The sequence below is a fragment of the Podarcis erhardii genome (genome assembly GCF_964252035.2).
Source record: "Podarcis erhardii genome assembly, chromosome: Z".
Lineage (NCBI taxonomy): Eukaryota > Metazoa > Chordata > Lepidosauria > Squamata > Lacertidae > Podarcis > Podarcis erhardii.
The window spans coordinates 9,459,922-9,484,817 of record NC_138504.1 but is presented as its reverse complement, the minus strand read 5'-3'; the positions used below and the strand labels follow the sequence as shown (position 1 = coordinate 9,484,817).

The 24,896-nt window shown below is 43.6% G+C and overlaps 1 long non-coding RNA gene across 4 annotated transcripts in view; it reads left to right on the top strand.

Moving 5' to 3' along the window:
* Positions 1–24,896, top strand: part of LOC309334074 — a 120,484-nt gene that overhangs the window by 59,852 nt on the left and 35,736 nt on the right. For 3 of the 4 annotated variants that reach the window (XR_014152837.1, XR_014152838.1, XR_014152840.1), the window contains one exon: positions 4,860–4,964. This is a non-coding gene — a long non-coding RNA (uncharacterized lncRNA). Of the gene's footprint in view, positions 1–2,862; positions 2,960–4,859; positions 4,965–24,896 lie in introns of all 4 variants that reach the window. The other variant, XR_014152839.1, reaches the window with a different exon arrangement.

Here is a 24,896-nt window from a genome sequence, read left to right as displayed (position 1 = left end):
GATATAAAAAGCAATGGGGAAATTGGGCACCCCTGTCGTGTCCCTTTTTCTGGAGGCAGCTAAGTTACTATGCTGCTTCCTGTTTTGCCTGTTTTGTTCACAAACAAGTTAAACATGAAAAGAGGGAGTGGCCTCAATAGGAAGTCCTTTCTGTGTACACATGTACATAGCAAATGCTTGAGAAGTCCAGGGCTTTGTTTTTTCAGCCAGAACTCACTGGTACTCAGTTCCTGCAGCTCTCAGGTGAGAGTCATTGCCATTATTAGAGAACAAGGTAGAGGGTGTTCATGGTGAGTTCTGACACCTTTCTTTCTAGAAAAAGAAGTCTATTCTCTGCAGACAATGAATTATAACAATTCCCACAGGATGTGTTTCAGATTGTGTTTCTTTTTCCTTTCTCCTCCTGTGATGAGGCTGCATTTTAATATTTTAATGTTTCAATATTTTAATCACATTTTAATCTTGTTTTTAAGTTGTATTCATTCAACTTGTTTTTATTATTGCTTGTTAGCCGCCCTGAGCCCGGCCTTGGTTGGGGAGGGCGGGGTATAAATAAAAATTATTATTATTATTATTATTATTATTATTATTGACAAATAGTGTGGGATGGGAATGATGCAATGTGCCGGTAAATTCAATGTGCACAGCACCTCAAAAAGGCATTTGATTAATCAAAAACACACTTTTGATTAAGCAGGGTAACAGCTCAGAAGAGTGAAACAGAACCCAGCAAATGTCCTTTAAATGTCTCTGGTCTAGTTTCCCTGCCTCACTGGCTCTGATGTTGCCTCAAACTAAGCTGAATGCCTAGATGTTTCAGATTCATGTCAGAAGAGGCTCAGGCGGGAGAGCCTGAGAAGAGAGAGCAGACTTCTTGTCTCCAGGCCCCTGCTAGGGTGAGGAGGAAAAGTTCAGAAGGTAATTCAAAACGGAGAATTGGCAATTTAGTAGAACATGATGGTTCTTTTGTGTGTGTGACAGCTTCCCTGTAGAGCACAGCACAGGTCTTCGTAGAGGCTAAGTGCCCTGCATTGTAAAAGCTAGGTTTGCAGCAGGTTTGGCTAGAGGAGAGATAATATAGTATGATAGTAATAGTGCTCAGTGCTATAGTACTACTCAGAATGCATACACACCATGCATTTATAGCGTGCGTGCGCGCGCACACACACACACACACACACACACGAATCCTGGGAACTGTAGTTTACTTCCAGTACAAGACTGCAATTCCCAGCACCCTTGAAAAAATAAAATCCCCAATCCTTGTGGGTGTGTGGGTGTGCTTTAAATGTACTTTAAATGTATGGTGCTAATGTGGCAATAATAGCTAGTAACTGCAATAGTAGCTAGAGAATCTTACTGGGATGCAAGTCCTCCATTCCTTTCCGTTCACAGTTCTGGGGTAGCAAAATATACATGCCAACTCATTATTAGCTAATGGCATGGTTATAATTTAGAGCTGCATACTGTAAGAGGCAGGCAGTGGTGGCCACTTGCTACTCAAGAGCAGTTATGGCTCACCCTTAAAGACCAATGAACTTCACGGTCATTCGCTTTATGGTCAAGAGATGTCAAACTAGTCCTCCAAATAACTTCCCCCGTTATTTGTTATTGCTTTTGTTTGCATGTTTATTTCATGCCTTCTGCAGGCCTGCTTGCCTCAGGATGGTTTGCCTCAAAGGAACAACCTTATTATTACTATGTCAAGGTTACCCCACAGTGTTTCATGGGCATGCCGACATTCAGACCTGGATCTGACCCACCTAAGAACTTGTCTACACTTCTGCTTGTCCTGTGCCTAGAAAGCACAGGTCCGAGCAGTTTCCCATTTTCCCCGTGCTTTCTAGGCAAGAGTCTGAGCAGTTTTACCTTTGCCGCATCATTTCCCCTGGAAAACCCACTCTTTAGTGCTAAATCTTCAGTCCGGGGAATACCCAATTGATATTTGCTCCAATTCAGCAGTAAACAGCAGGTTTTCCCCAAAGGGAAAGTGACAGGGCAAATGGAAGTGAGGATGAGTCTGTAGTGAAACATTCTATTGACTGCACAACACCGGCTCTCAGACCTCATCACAGTACACACAAATGCACAGAGTCATAGAATCATGTAATTGTAAAGTTGGAAGGGACCACAAGGGTCATCTAGTACAGGGATCTTTTTGACCAATATGGGGCTTGAACCCATGACCCTGAAGTTAAGAGTCTCATGCTCTACCAAAGTGCCTGCAGAACAGACACAGCCATTGCCTCCCATTTTTCAGTTGCTTTATCATTCTTGAGTGTATAACAGACTCATAGTTCTGAATCTGATGTCTGGTCTGCTTTTCCAGAAAGCCTTCTATGTACCATGTCCACATCACCAAACAAAGCAGACAAAAGCTTTGGGGTCAAAGACAGTCAGCCAGCATGCTAAGTCAACAGCTGACCTTTCTCTGCAGAACCTTTCCATCTCTATTTTATCCCCCCCCCCACCTCTGGCTCAGATTGCTAAGCCCTGTAGGGATGTTAAGAAGCCTTTTTCTGTGTGTCACTGGGGAGGGGGGAAAGGCAACTGAGCTGAAACTAACTCATTTTCCTTCTGCTGGAAAACAGCCAGGTCTTATAAATGGCCAAAGGTCTTATAAATGGCCAAAGGATGGTTTTAGGATTGCCTACACAATATCACTGTGAAGCTTTCCTGTTGTAAGTCTGCATGGAGAAGGAGTGTCTGTGTGATGTTACCATAATCAGTACAGAGCAAAGTCACACCCCAAACCCAAAGCATGTGTGGAAAACCTACATTGCAGTATTATTAGAATTACTAATCCAATTAATTCATATAACACCTTTTTCTCACCCAAAACCTCCCCCAAATGCTGAACAGCAGGGCTTTTTTTCAGCCAGAATTCGCCAGAACTCAGTTCCTGCACCTCTCAGGTGGGCACCATTGCCATTATAAGAGAACAAGGAAGGTGTTCATGGTGAGTTCCGACACCTCTTTCTCTAGAAAAACAGCTCTGCTGAACAGCGTATTAAAATTACCATAGAGTACAATAAAATGTCCATAGCAAGCAAAAAACATGTAACTGATGAATCCTAACTATAGGAAGTCAGCAAAGTCTAGGCTGGGATTACCGTAGATACTCTATTTCAAATTCCAACTATGAGTCCCTGACTGAGCAATCAGATTAGTGTGGGTCTGAGTTTTAAGGATTTGGAACTAGGCCACATAGCTGTAATGAACAGAGTTTGGAATTAGTCTAACCATTACCTTGCCCCACACCAACACGGGCATTTTGGGAGACCTATGCTGCTGTATGTTTTGTTAACTGAGTCAAGAGGGACTCAGTATCTCTGCCTCAGTGAGCATGAGGAATTTACACCAGTGTAGGTATAACTGAACCCTGGCTGATCTAGGAAGGCCCAAGATTTGCCAAATCCAAACTCTCTTATCCCAGCAGATCTTGGATTTCAATTGTGCTGCAAATCAGCAAAATCTCATCGCAGGGCGAGAGCCAAAGGAAAAGTTTCAGAAGCTAGGGGATTAAAGGGTGCTCTCACCAACTTTCCATTCCCCCCCCCCCACAATTATCAAACAAATGAAACAAACAGTCTGGGGTGGGGATAATTTCGGACGCCTGCTGGTCTGGCTTTCCAGGACGGGAGGCAAATGATACAAAATAAACATTAGCTGAGTGAATTAGGGATGCAGGCTTTGGGCGGCCATCCTCAGCACACTACTAGGGAGTAAGTCCCACAGCACACACTACTTCTTGGTCCCTACTTTTTAGTACCATTTATCACACAATCCCTCCCTTCCCACAGCATGCAATCACTTCAGTGCACTCTTGGATCCCCCACTCCCTCAACCCATATCATGCAAAACAAATGCTTGGTAAAGGTAAAGGGACCCCTGAACATTAGGTCCAGTCATGACCGACTCTGGGGTTGCGGCGCTCATCTCGCTTTACTGGCCAAGGGAGCCGGCGTACAGCTTCCGGGTCATGTGACCAGCATGACTAAGCCGCTTCTGGTGAACCAGAGCAGCGCACAGAAACGCCGTTTACCTTCCCGCTGGAACAGTACCTATTTATCTACTTGCATGTTGATGTGCTTTTGAACTGCTAGGTTGGCAGGAGCTGGGACCGAGCAACGGGAGCTCACCCTGTCACGGGGATTCGAACCGCCGACCTTCTGATCGACAAGTCCTAGGCTTTGTGGTTTAACCCACAGCGCCACCCGCGTCCCAACTGCTTGGTACCAGCCAACAAATCATCAACAAATTGTCAGTGGATAGAGAAAAGTTTTTCTCCCTCTCTCATAACGCTAGACCTCATAAACTTCCAGTGAAGCTGTAGGATTCAGAACAGGCAAAGGCGGGGGGAACCTTATTCATGCAGTACACAAACTGTGGAACTCACTTCCACAAGACGCAGGGATGGTCACCAACTTGGATGGCTTTAGAAGACAATTGGACAAATCCACGGAGGAGAAGGTCATCAATAGCTACTAGCCTGGATGTCTGTGCCCTGCCTCTACAGTCAGAGGTAGCAATGCTTCTGAATACCAGTTGCTGGAAGCCACTGGAGCAGAGAGAGCCAGTGTGGTGTAGTGGTTAAGAGCGGTGGACTTGTAATCTGGTGAACTGGGTTCGTGTCTCCGTCCTCCACATGCAGCTGCAGGGTGACCTTGGACTAGTCACACTTCTCTGAAGTCTCTCAGCCCCACTCACCTCACAGAGTGTTTGTTGTGGGGGAGGAAGGGAAAGGAGAATGTTAGTCACTTTGACACTCCTTCGGGTAGTGATAAAGCAGGATATCAAATCCAAACTCCTCTTCTTCTTGTTCTTGTTCTTCTTCTTCTGCTGCTGCTGCTGCTCAGATCCTGCTAGAGGGTTTTCCAGAGGCATCTAGTTGGTCATTGTGTAAGCAGAATTCTGAAGCAAGCCATTGGCCTTTTCCTAACTGAAGATCCAAACAAACTGAGGTAAGAATGATGCCATCCAGGGCTCTAGGCACTAAATCATAACAAACACCCTCATCAACACATCTATCTCCCCACCCTCTCACTTAGGGCCACAATGACTCCACTCCTAACTTCTCCTCAGGACAGAACTCTTTAGCACCAAACTTACCTTTACTCACTCCATGCACCTGGCTGTCACCTGGGAACACTATCTCTCCAACCCTTGGGCTCTCAGCTATCACCTGGGAGCTCATAATTTACAACTGATACTTGTGCATCCAGTGCAGAGGTTTCTCCTCCCCCAGATGACTTGTGTATATTTTTAAAATTTCCCAGCGTTTAAATAAAGCTATTGCTATTTACAACTGCCTGCAGAATTTACAAGTGTGCACCATGAATCTCTTAAAAGGCTACTTCTGCAGCAGCTGAGCAAGAAATATTTTGCCCTTGATTGATATGCAAATTTCAGCTAAACTAATTGGATTTCACAGCTGCCTCCCAGGATCCCATGTATTATTCATAGAGTTTGATTCTGCGCTATGGAGGATGTTAGAGCTAATAAGCTGGAACCCTGGCAAAATTCAAAACAAAAGAGTCATCACAATCTATATGGCCACACTTGAGTCAGATGACTCTTAATTTCCTACTGGATCAATGCAAAATAACCCATTTCCAATGCATCCGAAATCACAGAGTCATAGTAACCTAGACTTGGAAGGGGCTTAGAGGTAATATAGTTTAACCCCTGCTCAGTGAGGAATCTGTAATGTAGTATGAAATGACAGCATTCTAACAGATAACAGGCTCTGCTTAAGGTGCCTTCATCAAAGGAGAGCCCAGAACCTTCTAAGGCAGTTGGTTTCACTGTTGAACTGTTCTTAGTGTTTGGAAGTTTCATCAATGTTTCATCAAAGTCAGCTTTCTTGCTATTTCCACCTGTTGGCAGTAGTTCTGCCTTCTGGAAAAACAGAGTAGAAGCCTGCTCCATCTTTTGTGTAACAGCCCTTCAGATACTTGAAGGTAGCTTTCATGTGTCTACTTTAATCTTCTCCAAAGGCTAAATAATGATTGTGTCCTGGTTCCTCTGTCCCAAAACAGGCAGACAGAGACTCTTACTTGGAAGTAAGAAAGAGATCATTATTCAGGCAAGGAGCCATGCAGCAGACATAGAGCTCAGGAGTCATGATTCAGGAGGTTAGGAGCAAAGCAAGGCGTTAAGGATTGGACAGAAGAATGAAATGTCCATAGGTACTTGTGTTTCACCCACAACCTCAATTTTTCTTGAGTTAAAAAATGCACACACATTTGTGGGCGCACATAAAAGCTCTGTGCAAACAGGGAACTTGGACAGGGGCATGTTGACCTAACCTACCTCACAGGTTTATCGTGAAGATAAACTAGGATGAGCTCCGTTCAGAAAGGAGACTTTTTTAAAATAGAAAAAAGTAATTGATAAATATAGTCCAGATCAAACATGATGAAGAAAGATCCTCAAGGTTGAGTGAAGCTCAGAAATCATCCATCATGGATACCTGCTGAGCCGCTAGAAGACAAACAGCAATGCCATTAATGGAAATCGCTCAAATAATAGCACACATATCAACATAGCTGGCATATTATATCAGACCATAATACTTTAGAGACAGGGAACTGTATCTTCATATTGTATACTACGTAAGCTGAGCTCTGAGGAAAGCTGGGTGATGAATCCAAGTAAAAAATGGTCCAAGGAGAGGATACATCACCTGTCCTAAAAGCAGGGATGCAGACAATTTTTATCATCCAACAGCCTCAGCATTTTTTTAACATAGACAGATAGGCATATTTGGTGGTGTTAACAACTGCTGAATAATACATAACATCACCTCCTTCTGTTTGATTTCACTATCTTTTCCTTTTCCTATTCAATTTAAGCACATTCAACCACATTCATTCTCTTAGCAGCTCCTGCTTATCTTTCATCTCTGATTCTTCTCTATGTTCCCTTCTTTGGTCTCTGCTGTGGGTTCTTTCTTTCTTGTTAACCCCCCACCCCACCCCAAGTATTTCCCTAGACATCACATCTTTATTCTTTTCCTCCCCCTTATCACTCCCTGTCTGTTGCTAGTAAAAACAACAACACATAGTCGCTAAACTTATTCTCCTCCTTTCTCTTTTAAGTGTCCCATTTATTTTGGTGATAGATTTTGTCCTCCTCCAGTTTGTAATTTTATTATACAGACCTTGGGAGTCATAGTGGATAACTTGATGAAGGTGTTGACCCAGTGTGTGGCAGCTATGAAGAAGGCAAATTCCATGCTAGGGATCATTAGGAAAGGAATTGAAAATAAAACCTGCTGCTATCATAATGCTGTTGCACCAGTTTATGGCGTGACTGTGTTTGGTATACTGTGACAGTTTGGGCCTCCAGGTAGATATTTGCAGGGTTGGGAAAGGTTCAGAAAAGGGCAACCAATGATGATCAAGGGGATGGAATGACTCCCCTCTGAGGAAAGGCTACAGCATTTGAGACTTTTTTTTAGTTTCGAGGGGGGTGGGAATGAGTGGCAGATGGCATGATATAAGTTTGCAAAATTACACATGGCATGGAGAAAGTTGGTAGAGAAAAGTTGTTCTCCCCTCACCTAGCACATCCAGTGGATCTGAACATTGGAAGACTCAGGACAGATAAAAGAAAGTCATCCTTCATAATTTAAACTATAGAACTCTCCCCCAGTGGAGGCAGTGATGGTCAACAACTTGTATGGCTTTAAAAGAGGTCTGGACAAATTAATGGAGGACAAGGCTATCAATGGCCATGAGCCCTGCCTTCATGGTCAGAGGTGGTGATGCTCCTGACTACCAGTTGCTGATCAAGTCCTGCTTGGGGATTTCTCCCAGGCCTCTGGTTGGCTATAGTGAGAATAGGAAGCTGGACTAGATGAACCACTGGCCTGATCCAGAAGACTCTTCTCATGTTCTTTTTCCTAGTTTTGTATCTGTTTGAAATTAGGATGTAGCTGCCCTTTGGCCTCCTGTCCCAAATAAACTGCCCTTTTCAGCAAGCATCCCACCTGGCAATGGTGAGAAAGCATCTCCCCCTCCACTGGCTTGGCCAATTGCCATTTGGCGCCACCAGTCCCCAAATAGCTTGCCTCAACGACATGCCCAATAGGTTGCAATGGGGAGGTGAGGCAGAGGAGCCCCCTCCATCAGCCTGGCAGCAGCTAACTGCCACTTGGCTCTTCTCTTTCCAGAACAGCTTCTCTCTCAATGGTCATTCAGCTGCATTGCTTCAGAGGTCAAGGCCAAACAGCCCTGCCCAATGGCCTGTCAGAGATCCAGTGCTACTTGGCTTCTTCCTTAGGCAGAGGGAAGTGACTGGCCAAAGCCAGAGTTTCATGGCTGAGTGGAGATTTGAACTCAGATCTCCCATACTCTAGTCCAGCACTCTAACCACTACACCACACTCCTTTCCTTTCCTCCCTAATGCATTTTATGTCTATCTTTATGTTGTAAGCCTGTGGGAAGGGCAGCTCTTGTTTCAAACGTATATACAATGCCTCAGTTTGTAAGTGCTTTATACTACTCTGGAATACAGGACCTAATATATCCTGCATATCCTTTGCCCATTGCTCCGGGGGCATCATTCCCCAAATGGTACCTCCTTGTCTGCTCTGCTGTAGGAAATTACTGGAAGAGAAATCATATGATCCATTGCCACTTTCTGTCCCTGGCTACTAAGAATTCAAATGTACATGCCAGAGAATTCATTTGAATTCCCATCACCGACCCAGCTGCACAAAACAGAAATGAAAATTGGGATTCACTTATACATTGCTAGAAAACAAGAAGAAGATGTATTAAAACAAAGGAAGGTCCACAGCCTGGCATACGAGCCTTGGAGTTAATTTAGTGCCATTTAATCACAGTCCCTGGCCTTAATGGGAAAAAATGGAAAGTATAAACGCAGGACAATTAAGCGTGGTGCATAGGCCATCACGAAATCTTAATCGCGCTTAATGATATATATTTGTCATCCAGACTGAAACAGGTTTAGAAAGTTGGGTTTTTTTAAAAACAAAGATGTTTTATAGCACTGAGCTTTAGTGCCAACCTCTTAACTGCTGCTGTAATTTCTAAATTTCCCATGGGAAAGAAGTAGTGTATGAAAGAAGCCATTAGCATGGAAAAGAAACTCATTCACATTTTGCCACAGGTGGAGATGGCAGTGCTTATAATAGGAGACACACTGGTTTTCGTATGGGGGAGGTGCTTAGCCAATTACAGGTATGAACATAAGAATAGCCTGCTGGATTGGGCCAGTTCTAGTTCAGAACCCTGTCCTCACAGGAGCCAACCAGACACCTGCAGGAAACCTGTAAGTACTTTTAAACATTTTGTTGGGGATAATTCAGACTAAAAATTCCCTGGTGTCAAAAGGTCATTTATGTATGCCACTCCTGCGGCCCGTGTTTAGCCCCAAAATGGAAAATGAGCAAGGTCCCAACTAAAGAAGAATGGCAGCTTAAGCTGATGGAATATGCACAGCTTGAAGACTTAACATATAGAATAAGAGAACAATAAGAACATATGTTTAGAGAAGAGTGGAAAACGTTTATTGAATATATGGGGGGAGGGAATTGTGTATACCTGAAAACTTTGGCAGCATTAAGATAAATTCAACAGTGTAAATAAGTTTTGGTGGATGCAATAATGGAATACTGAATGGTTTAGTTTTTGTAAAATATCCAGGGATTTATGATATGCAAAAAGAATCATGGAAAGAGAAGAAAAGTCATTGATATTTTAAGGATGTTTAAATTAGTATTTTAAACTGTAAAACAGAAAATTTAAATATTAAATCTTTTGATCACCAAGAGTCGCCATGTCACTTTCATTTTATTCTCCACCTCCTCCGCCGCACAAAATGCAAAGCAGGGATGGGGTGACTGCCAAATACTGTTGAACTCCATCATCCTAGGCAGCATACCTACTGGTCAGAAATGCTAGGAGCTGTAACATAACATAAGGAGGGATGAGTTTTGTGGGCAAGGCCTAGCTGGGAAAGGGGGCAAGTAGGCCTTCACTGGGACCTGGGCAGTGAGAGAAAACCAAGCTTCTAGTGTTATGTATATGTCATCAAGAGTCACCCCATTCAGTTGCTGCTCCAGACAGTTTTTATATGGGGGGAGGGGCAGGAAAATTGTCCTTACAAAAAGGAGAATGAAATCTTTGGATTAGCAAAGATGCAGGCTATAAAATCTCCTTTCAGAGAGATTCAGTTCACTTACAGCATTTGCTGAACTGAGAGCCAAGTCACATGGCTCTTTCTTCTCTTGTTCTAGGATGCACAACGAAAAAAGCCTGAGAAGGGGCGGAGAGCAGAGCCTGCTGAGAGTCATGGGTTCCCTCAGAGGATCCTGGGAACTGCAGTGTGCTGAGAGTTGTTAGGAGACTCCTGTTCTCCTTCCAGTTCCCAAAGGGGTTTAACAAACTTTCTTCCCAGGGAAGTCCAGCAAATTTAGCTCTGAGAGGCAAATGGATTTGCTAACAACTCTGTAGACAGCACCCTTAACAAGCTGCATCTCATGGCTCTTTAAATGTGTGTTGTGAATGTGGTTGGTCCACGACAAGCAGATTGTCACTTTGTGACAACAACACAGAAGTGGGGCTCCTTGGTGATAGCATATCCACGTCCTTTGGATAATTAGTGAGGACGAAACAGTAATCACCATTCATTGCTTCTCAAAAATGTAAATGTTTTCCCAAGTTGCATTGGACACTCTTAAATTTTTTATTTTTGTTTTGTATTTTGCTCAGCTGTATCGGTGGCACATGTCTGTGTTTCAATCTTGCTTTATAGCCTGTTTTTTTAAAAATGGTTTTATTTAATGTTGTTTGCGTTTCCACTGTCATTATGGTATTTTCATTGCACACTGCTCTGAGATTTAAAAATAATTATATTTAGCGAAATAAATTGTTAATACACAAACAAACACACCCACACACACTTAAGCTGCTGTTCCACCTGTGATGGAAAAGCTATTGGTGTTGTCTATATTCCTCTGTGGGTGGGAAAGCAACTGGGGAAGGGAAATTTTCAGATGCAAAATAATCAGAGGGAAAGGGTTGTGCATTCAGTCCCTTCTTCCACTTCCAATTGGAGTTTTTCTTACATTTTAGCCATTGAGAGATTGCTACTGTGTCTGTTAACATCTAGTTTGACCCTCATCCACTGCACTAATTCGCTGTTGCTCAACTCTGATGGAGGGTGTAACTGTTGTGATTTAACCGAGGGGCCATAATTCAGTGGTAGAACATGTGGAAGGTCCCAGATTTGATCCCTGGCACCCTCAGACAGGGCTGGAATATAATTCTGTCTGAAATCCTGGTGGGCTGCTGCCACTCACTGTGGACAATACTTGGTGGACCCAAGGTCTGACCTGCAATAAAGCAACTTCTTTGGATTATCTTTTGTACTTGTTACCTTTTGCTCCCATTCTGGCTCTGGTTCCTAGAGACAACAGCCACTCTCTTAGTCTGACACTATTTCAAAACCTGCAATGGGAAGGAAATGACCCTCCTAAAACTTTTATGTTGCTCATTACCTTCAAAACTCATTTAGAGAATTGAACAGTCCTGTGAATCCTCTGTCACAAGCCCAAAGTGACAACTGCAGCTTTATCCATCACAAAGACATTATCTGGGCAACAGCCAAGCCCATCAGAAGTGATGTCTCACATAAATTCCACACCAAACAGATGCAATTTAGAGAGGTATCATATATTGTCTTAACTCCAGAAAGCATTCAAATTCCCAGCTGAGAAGCCCTTCACCTTCTTCCACTAAAACCAGAGGGGAGAGGATACTTGTGGCCCTCTAAGTGTTGCTGAAGTACAACACCAATTATCCCTGATCCCTGGCCGGAGATGCAGGGTGCTAGAGTCCAGTAGCATCTAGAGGGTCACTGGTTCCATATCCATGCCACACAAGCAAAGGTGCGGTGGTCTGGGGTTGCGAGCATTCACAGATGCATTACTGTTTCTGCAGCTTGGTCTCCAATGCCCCAGAGCCACCCAGTCAGCTTGAAAGGGGAGCTTACCTTTTGTGCTGATTGGAGCCAATCAGAGTGAAAGGAGGTGAGTCAGCCACTGAGGATTGGTTCCTAGGGTCACTCTGGAGAAGGTGTGCAGCATGATGGAGCAGTTGTTCTATATGCTCCGAAGAATTTTAAGACCACTGGCAACACAAGGTGCTTCAGTTTCCAGGGAATGGTGTGCAAGTTCTGTTCTGTACAATGGAACTTCAAGGAAAACACAACTGAAGCCACTCCAAAATAAGATATTAGAGCACTCCAAAGCATTTACCCTTGCAGGAACACAGAAAATAGATCTAGCTGAGAGGCAGCACATGGAGAGACACACTGATCGTTGCAATACATCTCTAACTGTTGTTGTATAATTATAAAATAATAAAGAAGGGTGTGTGACTGAGGTGGCATGGTTGTGATTATCGAGGGCACAGGCAAACTCCGGCCCTCCATATGTTTGGGACTACAATTCCCATCATCCCACTGGTCCTGTTAGCTAGGGATGATGGGAATCGTAGTCCCAAACATCTGAAGGGCCAGAGTTTGCCTATGCATGGGCTACAATGACCCTCAGGGTCCTTTCCAGCTCTATGATTCTATGATGGGAGCCTTCATAGAGCCTGAATTTGGTGCTGCGCTACTTTGTGGTGCATAAAGGAGCATTTTCTTCTTGGTCAATCCTGAATCTGTTGTCAGTTCCTTTCGCTGGGTGTCCCTACCCCGACTAAAATTCTGTTGCTCAGCTTTTAGGAAATTGTAAATGCTAGAGGTGTTCAGAGTTGGATTAACCAAGTCAAATAATCTAGAGCAGCAGTCTTAAACATTTTCACACCTGGGACATGCCTTTACCCTAAACATGCATTATGGGACCCGATTCTTGATTTCTGTGCAGGGTGGTAGTGCTGCTGGACCTTACAAGTTGAAAACCAGCTCTCCAGAATAACTGTCAATTTACACCCAGGAAGACACTTTCATTTTATTTTATTAATTGCCACACATCATCTCTTTTTCTGCACTCTTCTTCATACTCTGAATATGTATTCATCACTTCACACACCCAAGCGTATGCCAAAGCATTTCGCAGTAATAAATTCAAAATGCATTCAATAAAACAATGCAAAGTACTAAAAATGTTCATCAAAGGGGGGTGGGAATCAGCACCTCAGTCAGCACAAAACATACATACCTTCCACACAGCCCAAACCCCAACAGCCTGACCACCAGTGATATCCAAATACCTGAGAGAATAATATGTCTCTGCTTGGCACTGCAAGATTGGCAAAGTTAATGCCAGTCCAGCTTCCTAGGGAGATCATTCTGCAAGTTGGGGGTGGGGGAGTTTGCTACCACAGAAAAGGCCAATTTTCTTGTTACCACCCTCTGAGCATCCTTGGAAGGAGACCCACAGAGAGGGTCAGAGGCCAATCCCAGGGTCTGAGTATGTTTGTACGTGGAACGGCAATGGCCTGTGCAAAAAGGTCTCCCTCCAAATGGTGGTTGCACCAGTGGCAAAGTGTGGGTTGCCAGCGCACAGAGCGGGGGTAGGAGGGAGGAAAATGGGCAGAGTACACATGCGCATTCAATTGCCTAATAGTGTCTGTGTCACCCAGGAGATCGCAGCTACAGAAACAAGAAAAGAGGAGTTGTTCTGTTGTCTGGAGATGTCACGTACTGCTTCGCCTGGAGAAGCTTTTTTCAGTAGAGACCAGCTACAGAAGCACGCAGCTGTATTGAGGCAGCACGGGGTGTTCAAGTTTTGCTAACAATGTTGTGTCCAAGGCAACCGCTCCTCTGCTTTCCCCATGCTATGCCAATAGTTGATAACTCTGGTATGAAACCACCTTAAAAACCCAGCCTTGTCCTTATGCAAGAACTATGGAAAGGTTTACACTATACATTTAAAGCACATTCTGTGCATTTTCAAAGCACATGGCTTCCCCCGCAAAGAATGCTGGGGACCAGACCATAGTTTTCCCCTCACAGGGGCTACCATTTCCCTTGCCTACTGTTCCCATGATTCTTTTTGGTGATGCCATCTGCTTTAGACGTGTGTTGAATGGGCATTCAATGTTTGGTGTTCTTCTGCTCTATCTTTCCCATTGATTTCAGTATTTTGCAGAGCAGACATCTTCGAGAATGCTGCTTCTAAACTGCTCTACAAATTAATCTGTGTCATTTTCTGCCCTGGCGCAAGGCAATTTTATTTGTAATTAATATGGCTCAGCCCTCAAGCAACAGTTCTCTGCAACTCAGTTAACAAACTCTTTGGGACAGCAAAAAAGAAAAAGAAAAAGCAGACAAGTATTTGATGGCGTTGGTTGAAGCAATGCTCATATAAGGAGTAAGCGAAATCAAAGCTGACGTTGTCTTAGGAATGAGGTTTCACCTTTGGCTGTCTGAAACATTAGCTGCTGACACATCAGAAGAAAAAAGTGATGGTAGACCTTTAAGGTCATACTTCATAGGAGGAGGAGAGCGAGAGGGAAAGAATTACGCTTTTTAAATATGACAGATGCATAACTCAAGGAACAGCAAAAGCATTGCAGCTCGGCCACTGGATCTTTTTTGGGAGGGGTGGGGGGATATTCATATCGTTCCAACAAACACCATGAACTGGATTACAGAGGAAATAAATGAGCCTACAATCTCCACTCTGATCTCTGATCCCTTCTGGAAGGGAACTTATGGAAGAGATATTGTTCCAAATATTTGAATAGGAGATGAGATAGCAAATGGTTCGACACCACATTCTGACTATGGTAAAGAACATACAAAACACAGGAATAGTTACAGTGGCCTTTAGACAGCCTGGAGGGGTGGGGAGGAATCAGCCTAATTTGGTAATTATTTAACTCTGCACTTTCTATGAACTGTAATAAATGTTGTGCGTATACACAATGAATCACTGAGAGCTGGTGCAGAGTAGTAGCTAAGAATGTGAGGTTTGAAGTTCCTAGCTCAAAAATAATTTCAGCTGTGGATACAGTAGTTGGATTTAAGCAAGCAACCGTCTTGATCCTATGCCTGTTGATTTGTAAATATGTCACACTGTGTTCAGCTGGACCTACTCTCAAGAAATTGGTCCCCTTGGGGATAATAACACTGACCTACCATACAGGGCTGCTGTCAGGGGAAGGGCTGTAGTTCAGTGGTAGAGCATCTGGTTGGCATGCACAAGGTCCCAGGTTCAATCCCTGATGTCTCCAGGTAAGGCTGGAATATCCACTGCCTGAAATGCTGGAGAGCTGCTGCCAGTCAGTGTGGACAATACTGAACTAGATGGACTGATGGTATGAATCACTATAAGGCAGCTTCCTATGTGCCCAAGGAGCCCTGAAATAATATTAGTGCAAGATGGCTTAGCAGTGTAAAAATGAAAACTAAGCTGGTTTTTCCAGATGAGGTATCTGCTGGGAGAGAAGCTGTTAAGAAGAACAAAGGTGTTGATGACCAATCATCAGCTGCAACCCTACATCTGAGTAACCTGATGATATGGTATGAATGTCACTGCACAAGTAGAGACAGAGATACACCTGTGGTACCCAGTGCTTACACTCTCAACAGCTCCCCCAGGGCAAGGGCAGCCCAGCCCATTCTGCCAACTAAGGTGAAACAGGAAGGTGTTGCCTTGTGAGTTGCCACCCCGCCAAAGCACTGAGGTCGCATAGCAGCTCCTTCCAGGGTCTGGTGAGTTCTCATGCAACCTTCCTGAGACCCAAGCAGCAGCGGAACTACATTTTGGGGCCCCTGAAACTTGAACTGTCTTGGGGACCCCCTTTGCAAGCAGTAGTGAGGCCTGGGCAACCACTGTTGTCTTCTTCAATGGGGTTGTTCCATGGCTGATCATCACACTTTGCCACATCTGTGCTACTGACTGTCAAACTTTAGGATTGTTGAAATATATACAACACAAAATGAATCAGTTTCACTCAATTCAGTGTGACTCCAATTGGGTCTACTAGACCCAAAAATGTTAAGCAAGTTGCTTCTGGGGCCCCTCTGAGATCAGAGGCCCTGAAGCTTAAGCTTTCACTAACTTCAAAGATCTGCCCCGGACACATGTGAGGCACTCTCATGAAATTTCACAGGGCTCTCATGAAATCTCACCGGAACCCAACCCAACCACTTTTCCTTGCTTCTTTGGACATGCTAACTTGGATTCCACTGCTTGAAGTGTGTTATGTACTGAGTTGAATAGGATCCAAAATGTAGCAGTCTGATTGGTCCTAGAACAATAGAATTCAGAAAGCAGCAGTCTGATTGGTCCTAGGACAATAGGACCCAGAATGCAGCAGTCTGATTGGTCCACAGGAGCCACTCAAGCCAGCTCCAGGAGAACCCTGGAATCAGCCAATCACCTGGGGCCCATTGTGTAAATAATGTATATAAAGCAGACATTCTGGGGAGAACTTCCATTCCTCCTCACCACTATGAGCTGAATAAAGAGCATGAAATCCACTCTCGACGCCAAGTATATTTCAAAGTGGCTGCGTCAGTCTGCCTCCTGGAAGGGCCAGCAGCTTGAACATTCTGCTTAGAGTAAAGCCTTTTGCCTAGCCATACAGTTGTGCTGAGAGCAGGCCCCTTGTTACAGTAAAGCAGGTGTGGGGGACCTTTGGCCTTCCATATATTGCTGAACTACAACCTCCACCATCCCTGGCCATTGACCATTCTTGCTGGGGCTGATGGGAGTTGTAGTTCAGCAACATCTATGGGACAAAGGTCCCCCAAAGAGCAGGTTTGGGGGAGAAAGTGATATGCTAAAGCCACAGGTGCCCAGTGATGAAAGTGAATAAGGCGCAACGTTCAGCTTCATATATGTGTCCAGCTGGGCTGCTTCCAGCATCTAAATTCATCACCATACCACAACTGAGCCCATTTTCATTCATCAAGCTCTCTTTTGTCTCTTCATATCATTGTTGAAATGGCTTCCATAGCAAGCCATCTGCAATACTTTTGTTTTTCTCTAATTACCTTTGGATTATTAAATCATCCTGTGCTTCCAATATCTGTTGACAGGCATTGATACTGCCCGCGAGCTTGCTTTTAATAATAATTAAAGCCTAGACCTCTCACAGAATTGAGTGTAAGTGCACACTTTCTGTGTTTTGTATCCCTTCCTAGATAAGCCAGCTTTCATTAAAATATATATATTAAACATCATTTATATCTTATCATAGAATCATAGAGTTGGAAGAGACCACAAGGGCCATCGAGTCCAACCCCCTGCCAAGCAGGAAACACCATCAGAACACTCCTGACATATGGTTGTCAAGCCTCTGCTTAAAGACCTCCAAAGAAGGAGACTCCACCACACTCCTTGGCAGCAAATTCCACTGTCGAACAGCTCTTACTGTCAGGAAGTTCTTCCTAATGTTTAGGTGGAATCTTCTTTCTTGTAGTTTGGATCCATTGCTCCATGTCCGCTTCTCTGGAGCAGCAGAAAACAACCTTTCTCCCTCCTCTATGTGACATCCTTTTATATATTTGAACATGGCTATCATATCACCCCTTAACCTCCTCTTCTCCAGGCTAAACATGCCCAGCTCCCTTAGCCGTTCCTCATAAGGCATCGTTTCCAGGCCTTTGACCATTTTGGTTGCCCTCCTCTGGACACCTTCCAGTTTGTCAGTGTCCTTCTTGAACTGTGGTGCCCAGAACTGGACACAGTACTCCAGGTGAGGTCTGACCAGCGCAGAATACAGTGGCACTATTACTTCCCTTGATCTAGATGCTATACTCCTATTGATGCAGCCCAGAATTGCATTGGCTTTTTTAGCTGCCGCGTCACACTGTTGGCTCATGTCAAGTTTGTGGTCAACCAAGACTCCTAGATCCTTTTCACATGTACTGCTCTCAAGCCAGGTGTCACCCATCTTGAATTTGTGCCTCTCATTATTTTTGCCCAAGTGCAATACTTTACATTTCTCCCAGTTAAAATTCATCTTGTTTGTTTTGGCCCAGTTCTCTAATCTATCAAGGTCATTTTGAAGTGTGATCCTGTCCTCTGGGGTGTTAGCCACCCCTCCCAGTTTGGTGTCATCTGCAAATCTTAGGAACATGTATTCTTATAACTCTATATTTTTAAATGTATTTTTATTAAATATTTTCTTGATTTACAAAGGTATGTGCAATGTCTCTCTCTTCTATTTTTTCCATGTAACTTTTTTTTTTTTTTTTACAGATCAGTTTCATTTGTTGAGACATTAGGAAGAAAAGGGGGAAAGAGGTGGTGGTAGGGAAGATGGTTGGGGTGGGATCAGGTGGTGATGTTTCTATTTTACTTAATATATGTGGGGTTTTGTGTCAGTGTTGCTTGTGCAGGTTCCCTGCTGTTATGTAGTCTTATAATTGAACAGTTCGACATCTAGCATAACCATAGAACAATTTTGGATTTCCTAAAAGGTAGTAAATAGGCAAAATAAATATTGTATTAAAGGCAAGTGATTATATAATGCTACTGTTTATCCTGCAGTAATACACAAAGGAAAATTACAAAAGTGGGGAAGACAGATGAAGGTTTGGAATCCAAACTTAAGTATTCATTATTCCTATATCTAATAGCAAACATGTGACACCTCCAGGCTGTCAGTATTTTGTGCGACGGATTCGACCACACACTGGGGAATTTTGGTTTGTACAATTAAAGCAGATTAAAGTGTTCAATCATGCTACTGCAAACCCCCCTCCCCCCTTAAAAGCAACAGGTTTTTGCAGGTAGGAAAGTGATGGGGAAATGCTTTGAAAGATGTGGCATGAATTAATGATTAACAGGAAGACGTATAACCACCTCCATAAGCAAATCAGGATGAGTGTAGTTTTGCATAACTTGCCTGCAGACAAATCTATAAAGACCAGACATAGTCTGTCTTTTATGCAAGCTTTGTGCAAATGGGGATGAAGATGTAATACAGAAGTCATCTGAAGATCATCAGGACAGCAAAACTGGGCAAAACTGACAGACAAGTTTGTGATTTCTGCAGACTTAAGGGTGGTGACTCCCCATGTATTCAGAGTGCTCGTTCATTTGCAAATAAAAAAAAAAAAAAACAGCCTGAGAAGGATTGAGCTTGATCCTAGATCTCAAGTAAGCATGGAATGTTGAGGAAGGACACCCTTTAGGAACTTCCAGGCCTACAAATGTTGTTGAATGACAACTCCCATCATCTGTGACCATTGGCCATGCTGGCTGGGGCTGATGGGGGTTGTAGATGAGCAACATCTGGAATGCTCCAGATAGAAGGCTGACCTAATTGGTATTCAAATAACTGGATAGACATGAATAATATTTTCTTGATCTGCTGTGTTTTTAAAACACTGTATAATTTGGTGAGTGGTCGGAGTGCAACGTTTGAAGTGCAGTTTAAATCTCCACCTTTATGTTTATTGTTCTTCGCAGTGCAGTTTATCAACAGAATATATTCGCAAGAACTAAAGCAAACTCCATGATCATTAAAACATTCAACATTCACACCCAAATAGCTACATAATGCCATCAGCCGTAAATATTCATAAATGCTAATGGCTACAATCCCTTTTTAATTGCTCGATACAACTTTAATGAGGTTCTAGCTGGCAGCCAGCCAGATCTGAGGACCGGCCTTGTGTGTGAGAGTGCAGAAACAATCCATTTAACTAGCAGCAAAAAGACCAAGGGTGCAATCCTTGGGAATAAGCCCCACTGAACATAATGGAACAGTAAAATTAAAAGTGCCACCTGGAGACAGCATTAGGGAATCACAGTTCTTGAGTAAACAGAGCTGCTTAAAAATCCCTTGTAAATGTCCTCTGCATGCCTTGACTTAACATACAGAGAGGGAAGTGTGGGATTGAGGTTTTTGCTCCTGTCTCTTACTTCCATATGCACATTGTAAGGCCAGAACGTTGTGCATGTGTGGTGTGCTACCAGGTCATAGGTGCCTGCTCCCTGGGGCCCTGGGTGCCCGAGCACCCACAAAATTCCCCCTGAAGGGGCCGGGCACCCACAAATTTCAGTGCCAGGGCCATACACGCTGCCCCAGGCACCCACGGTCATGGGGCTAGGCTGGCACTCCTATACCGGGTCTCCTGGCCTCACTCTTTCTATGCTTTCTGAAGTCCCAAATAAACTGAGGAATCAAAAGAGCCTCATTATAGGAGACAAGACTGCACCTTTCTGTCCCAGCTTCTGCTCCACCTCACCCTTCACCTGATCACCCCCCCTCCCATGATCCTCCACGGGGCTCTCCAGTCCACATGAAGGTGGGTGGGGAGAGCTGGCATCCCTGCTCCCCACCTCCAAAGCAACTGAAGTTGGGGTGGGAAGGGGATATTTCCCCACCTCCAACCCAGGTTCCCACCACTTAGCCCCTTTCTCTACTCCCTTCTCCTGTGTCAACTCAAACCAGATCCCTACAGGCTTCATGACTTGATATAAGAAGGTATAGATTTCTGCTCTGGACCATTTTCATGTAGAGCTGTCTCCATTCTGCTGCAGTTCAGCCTCTGAGAAATTTTTTACATGATTAGCATTACGCTATTCAGCACAAGAAAAACAGTGGGAGATGTCCACAATTACGCATTGTTCTTTTCTGTTTCTCTTTTTATTTTGTTAAATTTTAATTGATTTCCTGATGAGTTGAGTGTTACAGCACTCATAATATTTTATATACCGGTATTTTCATTTGTTGAGACATTAGTGTTACATTCGGAAGAAAAGGGAAAGAGTTGGAGGGGGGCATGGTGAGTGGGGTGGGGTGGGGTGGCAATGCTTCTATTCTACGTAATGTATGTGTGGGGTTTTGTGTCAGCGTCGTTTGTTCAGGTTCTCTTTGCTATTCGCTTGTGTTCCTTTGGTGTTGAGAGAGGTTAGGGGTTGGCCTAGCGTGTGCTTGTTCATTTGTGATTGGCTGTGGTGAACTTTGTTTTCATGTATGTGTGGGGTGGGTGGGTGTTTTGGATCAGGTTAGCCATATTGATTTGTATGCTGTCAGTGGATTCTTGTCCTTGTCTTGTTGGGCTGTGTATGTGATAAAGGGGAGCCATACCGGGGTGAAGGCGTCTTCTTCTATTTGTCCCCGTGTCAGTTTCAGTTTATTGGTTAATTTTTCTAGTAAGACTGTTTCCCATACTATTTGGTACCATTGGTCCATGCTTATTCCTGACAGGTCTCTCCAGTGTCTGGTTATGGTGTTTCTGGCTGCTGAGAGTATGTGGGTTATGAGTTCTTTGTTATGTGAGTGGCCATTATTATCTTGGAAGATGTTTAGTAGGGCCAGTTCTGGGGTTATTTCCAATACCAGCTTAGTTATTTTGCATATTTCTTTTATGGCTGTTGTCCAGAATAGTTGGATTTTGGGGCATTCCCACCACATGTGGAGGTATGTGCCTGTGGAGGTGCACACTCTCCAGCATTTTGCTGAGGTTCCTGAGTGTATTAGCCCTAGTTTTCTTGGTGTTAGGTACCACCTGTAGGTGAGTTTTAGAGTGAGTTCTTTCCTTTTCGTTGATATGGATTTAAAGGGGGGTTTAGACCACATTCTGGCCCACTCAGTGTGGTTAATCTCATAGCATTGTTTGTGAACTAAAGCAGCGGCAGCAGCAAACAAAGATCCCTGCAGGATTGATTTCCGTTCTAGAGATGGGACAAATAAGCAATAACTGGCAATTTCCATTCCTGCTTCAGTTTCCAAAGTAATTTGGAAACATCTCTATTGTAACTCTAGATTCCTCATCCTGAAAGGACTATGGTACCAGTTCAGACTTGGGAGTCTGTCCACACTCTTTGGGAACTTCTTGGCATGTTATTGTCTTATGCGGAGGGTATTGTTCTGCAGAGAGGTATATTAGGTTAGCCCCCATCTGCAGTCTGGGGTGCTATTGTCTCTACGCAGGCTAAGAACTGGAAATGAACTAGTCTTTACCATAAAATTTCTTTTTAAGGACAGAAATCCACAAATAGGATTGGAATCATCCATTGAAAAGTGAAGTGTTATGCACCTTCTCCCCCACCCCCCCATTCTTGGGGAGGAGGAATATGAGAAGCATTTGCTCAAAATGAGGATGACGACCCCCTGATTTAAAATCAAATGGCTCTTTCCCCTGTATCAATGCAGCAGTAATCCCAAAGGCACAAAATACAGGCAACAGACACATGCTAGGTAAAAGGAATAAATATATCTTTATTAACAAAGCCACCAATCACACTTTGAAGGCAACAATCTGTATTCAGGTAGACACAACATCAATATATAATTTCATTTTCCTATTTTTTTCACAGTGCAGATCAATATATAGTTCCCCCCTGTTTCTTTTTTAAAAATCTTCCAAATAACAGTCATCAGCATCCTCTAAGAAAAAGTGTGATACAATTACCTTCACCCTGTGACATATTTGTTCTTTCTCATTTGTAACGCTAATTTAAAAATAGATAAAATTTTGAGCAGTTTTACGCAAAGGGCATTTATGGACCATTTCACACATGTTAGCCCTGCTTATTTGTTCCATGTAATTGTTTATCAGTAAAGAGATAAGTGCTGGGATCAATGGTGTCTCTGTGGCTGTCTCCCTGTACCAGTCCAGATCACCACAAATCTGCCTACCTCTGAGTACACTAACCAGGTGGAGAAAATAAAGGTGACCTGTGTGTGAGAATCAGCACTAAGGAAAATCAGGTTTCTTGGTATACAAGCAATATGCAAGAACTGATTCCAAACTGCAGTCCTAGCTATAAATTAACCTGAAATCACTAGGCTCTTTGGAGTCTAATTAACAATTAAGGCTCACTGGGTTCTTGTGCAAAAAGCACTGGGTGGACCTGTGCAAATCTCTCCAGAGATGTCAACAGAGTTTGAGGTTAAGTCAACACAAATGTATTCTCACCAGCTTTGGCCGACATTAACTGCAAGATATTCACCCCACCACCCTTTTTTGAGGGTGCTTCCACATCAGGGGTGGGGAATCCTTTTTGCCCAAGAGGCCAGATATTTATGTCCCCCACCCCTTTCGGCCAACCTTTAACAAATGGGTGGGATGCCCTGCTGGTCAGTCATCTGACATCATAACAACATCAGATCACCAACACAAGTCAAAGCAGAGTGCTTCCCAGTTGCGTGACAGCCTGTGGATTGTTGGGTGCTTTGGAAGTGCTGAATGCAAAGTGCTTTGCAAGCCCTGTGCTCGGGACCTTGCAAGTGCTGAGCACTGGTCTTGCAAAGGGCTTTCTGCAGCACTTCCTGCATGCCAGACAACCAGCTGTTCAAGGGGCTTGCCCTATACTTGGTGCTTTGAGCGGGCTCCCGAATGTTGATTCCATGCATCCACATGGCAACTGGGCCAAGAGTCACTCTGATCCCCATTCATCCACAATTCACAGAAAAGTTGTGCAGGCATGACCACCCAAGCTTCAAGGTGCGAAGGTCCAAGGACCTGGAGTAGACTTTGGACTCCCTGGGGATTAGAAATTAATTCTCCTTGTTTTGAGCAATCACAATCGGATTTTGAAATTAAGAAATGCATTCTGCAGCCCCTTTGTAGACTGGTAGAGCTGCAATCAAAATAATCCAAGGTCATTTTGCCACTGTGTTGCACTGAGATAAGCCATGGTTTAGTTCAGCATGTCATCTGAATCTCATGGTTGATCTGTCTCCAGACAAACCACAAACCTAATTTTTTTTCTGGGAGAGCTAAACTATGAACCCAGATTCTGATGGCATGCTGAAGCCAACCATGGTTTAGTGCAGCACTGCAGCAAAATGACCAGGGAGGAGCAAAGCAACTGGAATCTCATCTCCTGAACAAATGAGGGCAGTGTGTCTTATGCTGTAGAGCTTTTACTCTGACACACTTTAGCGCCTTACCCTCTGTTTTGATGGGAGATACTCATGCATTCCTTACAACCAATGTGTCTGGTCTTAGTCGATCGTGCATTGAAACAGTTGTGCACGTGTTATTATACTGTTCATATTAATGTGGACAATAACTCCTTATATATTATACCCAGTGCTTTTTTTCTTAAAAAATGCTTAGGGGTACCCTCATTTTGACTCAAGAAAACAACCATTTTATAGTTCAAATCGGGGGAAATAAATACAGTAAATGGACAAAAGTACAAAGATTCACAAAATGTTTAGGGAGGGTTATGTGTACCCCTGCGTCTCCCCAGAAAAAAGTACTGATTATACCTGCTTAAACCAAACCTCCAGGCAGATCTGATAATTTTAACCCTTCCTTCTTTCTGTCAAACTCCACTAATTAAATCACCACCAAAGTGGCAAACTTCTGTGCATCTGCACGTGCTACTAGAAACCAGATGCTTAAATCTCCTTGCCAACTGCACGAGCACTTAGCAACCCATTCTAGTGTGACTGAATGTGCAACAACACAAAGACACACTTCCTAGCACTTTGCTGTGCTGTAAATTCTACAGTCTTTTGCTGGCCTGTAAGCTGTAAAACTGTGTTTGTTGATTGTAACTTAGTGGCTGATCTGTGATCCTAATAATAAAGATTCACTGGTTTATTGTGCCTTGCGCCAACCATTTCCAACTCCCAAGTCCTTCTGGCACAGAACGATGTATATTATCTTACTACTGTGATACTTCAGAATAGTTTTTCTCAGAATAGACCCATTGAAATTAATGAGCATGACTAAGTTAGGCCCGTTAATTTTAATAGGCGCACTCTGAATAAAAATCAATTGGTTACTACTTGATGTGTCCTGAGATGTATGCTGTTCAGACCACTTAGTGGTGACCAGCTCCTGAGATGCTGCAATTGTTTGGCACAATTCCTAGAAAAGGTGGGTGCTAGAGATGAATTAAAGATCGCATTTACTTGGAGGAGCACAGTGCTCAGAACAAACAAGCATTGGCTCTTATAGATGCAGCAAAAAACTGCATTGTC